Source organism: Dermacentor variabilis, unplaced genomic scaffold (genome assembly GCF_050947875.1).
Source record: "Dermacentor variabilis isolate Ectoservices unplaced genomic scaffold, ASM5094787v1 scaffold_17, whole genome shotgun sequence".
Lineage (NCBI taxonomy): Eukaryota > Metazoa > Arthropoda > Arachnida > Ixodida > Ixodidae > Dermacentor > Dermacentor variabilis.
This window is the reverse complement of record NW_027460335.1, coordinates 263361-273925: the sequence shown is the minus strand read 5'-3', so window position 1 is coordinate 273925 and position 10565 is coordinate 263361. Positions and strand designations below refer to the sequence as shown.

Genomic DNA, 10565 nt, shown 5'->3' with positions numbered 1-10565 from the left:
TTCAATCTCACAAACTACTGTTTGCACACCCCTAGTCACGACAAAGTGGACAATTTTACGGTCAGATAATAGTTGTCCTGAACCAGCTTGTCAAGGTGTTTTACAGCATTTGCCTTGTCTAATAATTGTTTAGGGTTGAAGTAGCAGTGGATCACACTCTAAAAAACCGAAGACACTGGTTAGCGAGTTATTAAATCCTTTGCAATTGCAACATCCCCAAAACAAAAAAGTCATGAGCCATTCCACTCTGTGAAGGCTGGTGCCGAGCAGAGTTGTTCAGTACACGACACAGCATTGACACAGAATTTTGAAGAAAAGTACAAACTCATTTATCGTGAGCTTTATATATTCACGTGGACGATGGAACTGCTGCCCCGAGGGTCTGAAGGAAACTAGACGCACATTACGTTTCGATGGCACTGGCACCACGGGAGAGGGTAAGGAAAAGAGAGTAGACACGCAAGCGCTTGGAACGTCGACAAAAAGAGGGCAATTCAAACGTACACATGGCCAATGCAGGTCAAAGTGTATCTGTTCTTATGAGCTTAATATCTGACAGGGGTTCTACATGGAACCAAGATATTAAACTTATTTTTGCAAGTTGGCGAAGTGCTTGAAGCCTGCTGCACCTCCACTGTGGGTCGTACTGGCATTACACTATCTCGAAATTGGCCTATGGTTTTTCCACACACAGAACCAAACAAAAATGCAAGAAACCCTAAACATAAACCGCTTCACTGCAAAAAAAATTGCTTTGGAATACACAGTGCGTAGCTAACGTACTGGAAGGGATTTTTTTGTCATTGTAAAATTCAATAATCAAAACAACATTTAATAATTAACACGTCCATCACATTGAGTGGAAACACATCAGAATTTCATTCTAAAGTTCTGTCCAAGATGGCAGTAAAACATAATCAAATCAGTGAAATGAGTTTCGGAGGGATTCTGAAAGGTGGAGCAAGCCTCAGTACAGGAATACTTTTCCTTCTCCGAAGAGTAATACAAAGCATGCAAACCAATACCGGCTTCTTGGAACGCTTTGCAATTCCTAGTCTGGCCATCAATCCTCGGATCAACACCTTTCTGGAGCAGTTGGTCTCTCAAGAATATGAGCAAATAAAAAAGTTCCATTGGAAACATCTCGCCTGCTCCCTGCTTTGCAGGTATATTTAGTTCGCTATGCTAATGCTATCAAGAAACACTTTTGAAACAATTGCAAAATTATGACAACAAATTTTAGCTTCTGCATGCTTTTTATCTTGTGGCATTCCTTGAATGCTGTGGTGATCACTTTCTGTGGCTACAGGATAACAGCTTTAGTTGTTTCTTGTATTTGCAAATGGTGCGCAGTTTAGTGCTTGCTTTGCAGTCTTCTGCATATTTCTCCCTTCTGCCATTTACATGTACCTTGCTCATGGCTCCACCATGTCGATCATCGCTAAATCAAACCGCATCTCTGACGCCACAGCCACCCTAGGAATTAGGCAAACCTGCCAGGCCTTACGACAGGTTCTGGAGCCTATGTTTCTAGCCATGCCAACTACAGCCCAATGGAAGAAGGTAACCATGGATTTTGAGGCACTGTTGCAATTCCCAAATTGCATTGGTGCAGTTGATGGAAAGCATATTTACATAGAAGCTCCAGCGCACTCAGGTTCCATTTTTCATAACTATATATATACAACGGACGTTTTAACATAACCCTCCTTGCTGTGTGTGATGCCAGGTACCGCTTAACGATGGTGGACATTGGCGAGTGTGGACCGCGCGGCGATGCAGGCCTGTTTAGTGAATGCCAACTAGGAATGAAACTGAAAGCCGGACTACTAAACATTCCCCCACAAAGCAAGGTACCAGGTTCTTCAGTGAACTTGCCCCACGTATTTGTTGGTGATGAGGCATTTCCTTTAATGGAAAACCTCATGCGGCCGTTCCCTGGTTCCAGCATTGATGCTGAGCGCAGGGTATTTAACTACAGGTTGAGTCGAGCTAGGCGCACCATCGGAAACACCTTTTGGCATTCTTGCAAACAGATGGAGAATTCTCCGTCAAGATATCCGAGCGGCTGTAGAAACTGTAGATCACATTGTGTGGGCTACAGTACTTCTACACGACTACCTTAGGACTCTTGATTTGCAAGGCTCCGATAGCTTTAAGTACTGTTCCGACAGTGATGTCGGTAGAATTAGTCCGAACGGTCAGTTGATTCCTAGCAGATGGAGATCAGATGCTCCGTCTACTGGAGGGCTGCCCGAGAACATCCAATTTTCTGGAAGTCACAATCGCAGTGTCCGAGTGAAGGCAGTGCGAGAAGCCTTCAAAGCGTGCTTTCAGTCTTCTGAGGGCGTGTGCCGTGGCAAGAAAAGGTGCTGCATGTAGGCTTGTGAAAGTGTGCAGCCTTCCCACTGTGCTTCCAATTGCTAATACTCAGGTGGTCCTTATGGCGCTCGAGCTGTTCGTTTGTATGAGAAAAATCTTCGAAATTTACTTGTCCCTAAATAACACTCCAAGAACAATGGAGGGGAAGCCTTCCAGCACTTTCTGGTTACCTTGGCACAGGAATGCGTTGCCTGGTACAATTCAGTTATTGTCATGTTGTTTTCGAAGGCCCAAATGCAGCGTGATGCAAAGCCAAAATTGATGCCGTTCGGTACTCTTTGGATTTTGCTACCTTGCGCAGCATATTGTGCCTGTGTTGTGCGGCCTGTCGTCAAGCCACTGCTTGAATCAGAATGCCTGGTGAAGCTGTAGAGCCACACCTCTGCTGTGTACACAGCGCATTTCATGTTTAGGAAATTAACAGCGCTAAACAGAAAAGGAAAACAAGAACACGACACTGGCGCTCACTCACAGCTGAAGTCTATTTTGATATACACAGGCCAACATGTCAACAGCTAAGTGACTGTACATGCGCATTAGGAGTCCTCCTGGTCACTTGTCGAAATACGTGTGGAAAGAAATCAGTGTGTCATAGCATAAAAAATACACAAGGCCAATAAATGATTTTCCTATGAAACTTAATAGCAATACTTCGTGAAACACTTTCTTTCAAATATCTCAATTCTTTTTTTACTAAGAGTGACAGGCGGCTTACTAATGTACCTTTCCCATTCCCTATCAATATGAAAAGCTTCCATAGTCTCCCTTGTGGTTCGGTATTTACGCCTGAACAAAGAGTTCTTTTCCGTTAACACTTGGCACCCACACTCTCTACAACGCAAAGGCAATTGCAAAGGCCCTGTATCTTTCATAGACAGGTGCGCATTCAATCTAACGTTCACACAGCGGCTGGTCTGGCCCACATAAGCCTTCCCGCATGACAGCGGCAACCTGTACGCAACAGAAGATTTACATCTAACGTATATATTTTTTAACTTCTTGCAACAGAAGCTGCATTCCTTGCCATGGCCCAATAATTTTTTTGCAACCGCGAACAATGTCCTAGCAAATTTCTTGGACGCACACATGACCACACGCCCCCCATAGCTACTAGCCACATTCTTCAAGCAATGCGAAAAATTGTGCAAATATGGCACCACCACCGGTCTTTCTTCATTGCGCGCAGAATCCCTTGATTTTTCCTGAGCTTATAAGTACCCTTTACCTACTTAATAAGATTACGACACGCCATCAATATTTCCCTTTCAGAATAACCCGCGTTCTGTAATCTCTGAATCTGGCCAAGGAAACTCTACGTCAACGAATGCTCACATGTCTTCTGTAACACCGCACGCAACGCTGCGTAAACAATACCGGTTTTGCTATATTAGAGTGTCCTGAAGCAAAATTTAAAAGCGCCTTTGCCAAACTAGGCTTATATATCCAAGACAGATGGTCCTCCCAAAACCTTGTTCTAATATCCAGGAATTAAAGCTCATCTTTGGGAGGCAACTCAAAAGTAAATTTTAAACCTTCACAGCGCTCCTGAAAAAAACTTTAAGAAACCAGTTACTTAAATATTTAGGTTAATTCTGTGATGAAGAAATCCAGGTACATAAAAACATTAGGGGCCAAACTTCCTAAATTATGAACTTGACTAAGGAAAATATGGCTTAAGCCTGGGGCCACCCTCGACCCTATACAAATTCCAGACTTCTATTAACAGCGTGCTCCCGTTCCATTCAACATACATAGGGCGCAAATAAAAAGACAATCCTAAACAACTTTCCACAGATGTTCTGCAATTGCGCGTCACAGGATCGAATGCCGGCCACGGCGGCCGTATTTCGATGGGGGCGAAATACAAAAACACCCGTGTACTTAGATTTAGGTGAGCGCTAAAGAACCCCAGGTGGTCCAAATTTGCGGAGTCCCTCACTACGGCGTGCCTCATAATCAAAAAGTGGTTTTGGCACGTAAAACCCCATTAGTTTTTTTTGCAATTACCCAACAAACCTGGCTTCGACATTAGGATTAACCACACAAGACCTGACACTCTTCATAAGTTGATTATGCAGTAGTGAATTTAACATCTTTAATGTCAATACTAAAACCGAACATGATCCAGGATTCTGTCTTGAGAAACTTGGCCAGGTTATCCGAGCTCCTAACATAAAAAGGGCCAACAATGTTAAGGGCCTCCAGCTGTTTTTGCAAATACCCCTTATTTGGGGCCCGGAATGGGAGATCTGGTTTATGGGTTTTAACTGAAAAAAAAATACCTGCAATTTTAAACCATCAGTATTCTTGACTCAAGACGTCAGGCCTTCCAGATTTCTATCCTGTAGCATCGCAAGGGCCTGCTGCTTAACCTTTGATGGTTAAAATTCCTCAAAATTTCTTTAAAACTACTTTTCAGAATTTTCCCAAAACACCTTTCCGCATTACTGCAAACATTCCTCCCTTATCCGACACTGAGCTATTCTGAGCTTGTTCCTCTCCAAAAATTGAACAACAGAATTCACAGGCGAAGCGTTATTCGAGCGTGCATGTAGTCATTTCCACGTCTAACAAATTTGCTAGGATTTGTTCATGGTTGGACAAAAAATTATTGGGCCATGGCAAAGAATTCAGTTCCTGTTGCGAGAGGTTAACAAATATGCATTATGTGTAGATATTCAGTTGTGCACAGGTTACCTCTGTCATGCGGGAACGTTTATGAGAGCCAGACCGGCTGGTGCGTGAACATTCGATTAAACGAGCAATTGTCATTAAAAGGTGCAGAGACTCTGCACTTTCCATTATATTGTAGAGGGTGGGTGCAGAGTGACAGCGGCAAAAACTCTTTGTTTAGGCATAAAGATCGAAACACAAGGGAGATCATGGAAGCTTTTCATATTCGTAGGGAAGGGGGAAGGCGCAACAGTAAGCTGTCTTTCTTAGAACAAAAGAATTGAGATATTTGATAGAAAGCGTTTCTTGGTAGGTTGCTGTTAAGTTTGACAGAGAAGTCGTCTATTGGCTTTATGTGTTTGTTATGCTGCACTGATGTTTTGCACGTGTTTTGACAAGTCACCAGGATGGCTCCTAATGTACATGTACAGTCACTTTAAACTAAGTTGACATGTTGGCCGGTGTATATTATTGTCACTTTCCTGAAGATAAACTTCAGTTGTGAGTCAGTGCCAGTTTTTTCCTTCGTCCTTGTCTGTTTAGCGCTGCTACATTCCAAAACATAAATTACTACCAACTAGCCCAATTTTCTTTTCTAGTACAGCGCATTTCTCTCGAAAGTGTGTGTGTGTGTGTCGGTGCCCTGCTTGGCAATTCGAAAGACATCCCTTGTTATTGTGACAGCACGGCGCTAGGACGCAATAGCTTCTGTTGGCGATTACTCTGGCTCCCCCGTTCCTCGAATTCTTAATGGCCCTGGTTGGGAATTCGAAAGACGTCCCTTGTTATTGTGACAGCACGGCGCTAGGACGCGATAGCTGCTGTTGACTATTACGCGGGCTCCCCCGTTCCTCGAATTCCTAATAGTGTCAGTGTTCTGTGGCTTCTCACCGGGCCACTGCTTGCGCCAGCATCCGAGCAGCCAAAGGATCGCACCATGCGGTTACTCGGGTGTGGGTACAGGTTAGTTGCAAACATGTCATGACCTGGTGAAGCTGTCGAGCCACATCCCTTATGTGTACATAGCATGTTTCTCTCTCTGCCTTGAGCATGAATGTTCTATGCATGTTTGTAATTATTTTAGTTGTGCTTTCTTTCTTTCTTTGATTGCTTGCTTGTGTATTGCTTTCTTTATGTTGCAGCATCAAGTCAATGGAATCCTCGTGTTGCTGGTCATGGTGCTACTCAGTCAACAGATTCCTTCGCGTATCCTTTGGTTTCTTCTAGCTTTGAAACTATTGTGTTGGTGCTATCTTACTTGCGGTGTCCTTGATCAAACGGCCGTAACACCAGACCATTACAGTGGCACTCTCGACAGCACCTTCCTGCTAGAGAGCGCGGTCTCCAGGAGGCGGATGGGGGGCCTGGTTTTGCACATGCGGCAAAAGCAGTGGTGCTCGCACCTCGCGGACCGACAGGCTTTTTTTTTCCAGATTCTTTTAGGTACTCGAGCTGAGCTTTTGGTTGCAGAGCCAGTGTATGTTGTGGAGCTGAATAAACCTGATGTAGACTTGTGACCTGTATTTCGTTCTATTGACTGCAACTCTGCCACTACCATGTGGCTGCTGCAAACCTTGCAAAACGCGACAAATATATGGTTTGCACGCCGCCCAGTACTCCATTGCACGTTTCGATTTGATGCCAACAGTTGACAGCAAAATGTGATGACCATGAGTGCGTGGAGTTGCATGCAACATTGCTTGGCACACGGCAGCTAAGAAAACTGCAAATCGCAGATGCAGTTCGTATTTTAGGGTATCTCTATCTCTGCATGAATGGTGCATACTTTGCTGCATCTTAGCTGCCCGCATCTCAGTCCACTTGTTCCAAAATCTTGCCGCCAATTAATAAAGATAGGCTTAGCTTTCTGTGCCTCTTGTTTCCACTTTTCCAGTGCTGTGGCTGCTGCTGTCAGGCGCACCGCGTCGGGGGCGGGGGGGGGGTCATGCATGACAGGAGCGAGTGAGAGAGGAAAGGGAACACTAGAAACTCTTTTTCACCCCACCACGTCTAATGTGCACAATACCCTCTGGAGCTCCCTGGTGGTCGCCACATTAGCCGCTTGACAGCTGTAATTATCCGTGACTCCCCTCAGAAGCATGGAATAAACTGCAGAGCTTAGCTTTCTACTGAGGTGCGAGTCCACAGGCTTCAGGGAGGAGGGAGCAGAGGCAGTTTCCATTCATATTTACGCTACATTGACGTTTTGTGTCTAAGGTACGCACCATACAGAGACATAAAATTATGAATGGGGAGTACTTTGTGTGGACATTTTTTTACGGGTATACCATAGGACAATGGTGTTGCTTTTCTTAATCTTCCGGCGTCTGGTAACACAAATGTGTCATCAGCCGACCTGTTTTATGCTGAAACATATTGCTGCATGTCCTGAATGCATGCCAGTACTGTTAGCACCGTAAAATGTAAGAGGCCTTTCTGATCGCATCACGGCACAGTTGCTCTGAAATGCACATGCTAGTACCAGGCAGTGCTATGCCAAGAAAGCTATTGAATGCATTCCGTGCAATGTTTTGCATGTAGACTGCTGAGATTTAGTAGTACTTAAGCAGCATCGGAAGCATTTGGCGGGAAGTACAGCATAGGTGCAGCCTTTATTGTAAACACCATGCATGAAAATGGGATGCGACCAGCTGTATTGCTGGCAGTTTAACATCTTGTTTTGAGCAACTGACATACTATTCCTTGACAACTTGCTCTTGTCATTTTACGTGGCATGTAGCGCAGAAATCTTTTGAAAAGATTTAACATGAAAGTAAAGGTGGTAGAGGTTGTAGGAAGGTTACACCTGCCTGTGATTTCACACTTGTCTTTTAATTTCTGGGATTTCACGTCTCAAAACCAATGTCTGATTGCAAGACATGCCATAGTGGAGGCTTCGCGATAATTTTGTTCACCTAAGTACACCCAGAGAGCATCGTCTACGTGCCGCATATGATTGTGTATATGTAAAGCTGCAGTTAACCAGCAAGTTATAACACTATTGGGACAAGCCACCACCTGGCTTCGTGATGTATTCACTCATCATCACGACAATGACAGTGTGGCTATTCCCTTTGAATTATGTCCAGTGTTGCATGTGTCCCCTATCGGTTTGGGAGAGAGATAGTCATCACGCCAGTAGGGGCGTATTCTGGGACGATCACTTTCGGTGACAGCGTCGCCTTGGCGATAGCATCGCCAAGGTAGGTATCCCTGGTAGCAAAGATTACACAGAAGCGTATACATTCAAAACATGGCGGTTCGTCGGGAGCTCATGGGACCTAGCACCATCGGTGTGACGAAGGTACATTTCGGCGGGAAAAAAGCAATAATGCAATGCCACATCCATTAAAAACATACATGATGTCATTTTGTTCTCGGCAAAAAATTTGTTTTGGTGGACTGCCATTAGAACTGTATTTTGAAATGCCCCGCCATTCGACTTGATGGGTGTCGCATTTCAAGCATTCATCGTGGAATGCAACACAGGAAAAGGCCATCCCTGTGGGTGTCGAAATCAAACCCTTGCACAGAACATACTTTCTTTGGAGACCGACGAAAACTTTAGATGTAGAGTGCTAGCTCGTACAAAAATGACTGTTGATTAACCATTGATATATTGTTGGGGAATTGTTGGAACAACGGACTCCAACAAATTTTCAAGAGCAATTGAGTTCACTCAACCCTTGCACAACAATACTATCGTTGAGTGTTCTCAATAAACAATTTATTGGGTAATTTGTGTTGATTTTTCTAGTTGTTTTTGGTTGTGTCGCAGTTGAGTCCAGTAAACAATTAGGACTCGCATATGAAGACATTCCAAACATTTATTGCGATGCGTTCCAACCTCATTCTTCTCACTTTGCGGCAGGTAGGTTCTTCTTTCGCCTCGCTTTCATTAAAACAAAATAATGTGTGACCGATGGGGTGGAATTGAAGGTCGGCCGTCGAGCCCGGTACTCAAACCAATAGGCCACGAGCGCGCGCATACTCCTCTGATTCAAAGCCAGTAAGCTCTGAAATGCTTGGTGCGTGCGCCGCGTGCCACTTCCTGGTGCTGTCGCTACAGCTGGCGCTTTGAAGCGCCTATCTCCAGGACCGCCCCACTTTCTTAGCCATTTTCGCTACGTAAAAACTGCAACGTTAGACAAGATTCATGACCACCCAAGTTCATAACAATTTATTTCTTCGTCGCTGTACAAATGCCATCGTCGTTTTAACATACACTAGACGACAGACCCATTGGTACGATCCGAAATGAGCACGTTTCGGGGAGCAGAAGAATGCGAAATTCACTTGCAAACACGGTGACTACGCGCATGTGGAGTTCCCCAAAAGTAGACACGGCGGCAGCGCGGCCGGCGATAAGACAGGTGCCGACAGGCGACGACGCTACCTTCGAGCATCGGACGCGCTGTGGGAACCGTATGATGCAAGCGCGCAGCTACAAACATACACGGGTGAGGTCTTAGAATTTCCTACGACGTACCCTCTGTCCGCAAAGAAAATATAGTTTTTTTATCCAATGTGCGTGGTACTAGAGATCAAAGAACGAACGCGCTTTGAGATCGCAGCGCGCAGCCGCTATAACCATTGACTTGAAAGAGCTTCAGATTCAGCAACGGCCGCAACAGTATCACAGCTAATCGCTGTATCTACGGCTGCTCCCGTCTCTCGCCTTGCAAGAAGCACGCGATTTATTTGAGCCTCGCCGAACTGTCATCTCAAAAGCCTGCAGGTCTCGTATGTTCAGTTAAGAACACCAAAGGGAAATGCAAGAAAGACAGGTAACGGACTGTTATTATGCCTCACTTGTCACCTCGTTATCTGCAAAGGCATTACAAACTATTTTAGTTTTATTTTTGTAAAAATAGCAAGACTAGTAGTAATCTTTATTTCTAGGTGGCGCGACAAACGTCAAGGGAGCGTTCGGGTGTGTATGTGTGCACGCTAGCGGGTGCAACTGAGCTTCGTTTTGCGCACACTTTTGTAAGAGTGCACACGGTTACCGGTAGTTTCGTAGTCGCATTTTTTGGTCGTAGTATTTATTGTTTACGCTACAAATTAGGTTATTTTTAAAAATTTATAAAGGTTAGTTGATTCAAAAATTATTGCTAATTAATTAGCGGTTTTTAGGTACCGTTATGTTGTGTTTGAAAGGTTTCTGTAACTGAATACGATAGTGAAGCTGTGAACGGCTTTCGGACTCAGTTATTCGGTTGCAGTTGTAAGGTGGTTGACGCCTCGTGCTTCTTGATGAAAGTATTTTTTTCTTTTCGGACATCATGACGCACATTTTAGTGAAATGCTTTAACGACGATAAGTGGGACGTTTATCCGTTGAAGTGGTTGGATCACCGAGCTACTAGTCTTCTACTGATGTGCGAGCCTGGTCGTTTTCATGAGTTGCGCCGCAGAGGTCATGATGCCAGTTGGAGAGAAGGCACCCAGAAACAGTCGCAGCCGCACTTCTGAAGGTAGGTAAGTAATATCGTTTTCTTGGGCACGTAG

General features: G+C 44.6%; 1 pseudogene; it reads left to right on the top strand.

Annotated features, from left to right (window-relative positions):
• The first annotated feature begins 502 nt into the window (after positions 1-502).
• On the top strand, positions 503-682 carry LOC142568192 (U2 spliceosomal RNA; annotated as a pseudogene).
• Positions 683-10565: the final 9883 nt, after the last annotated feature.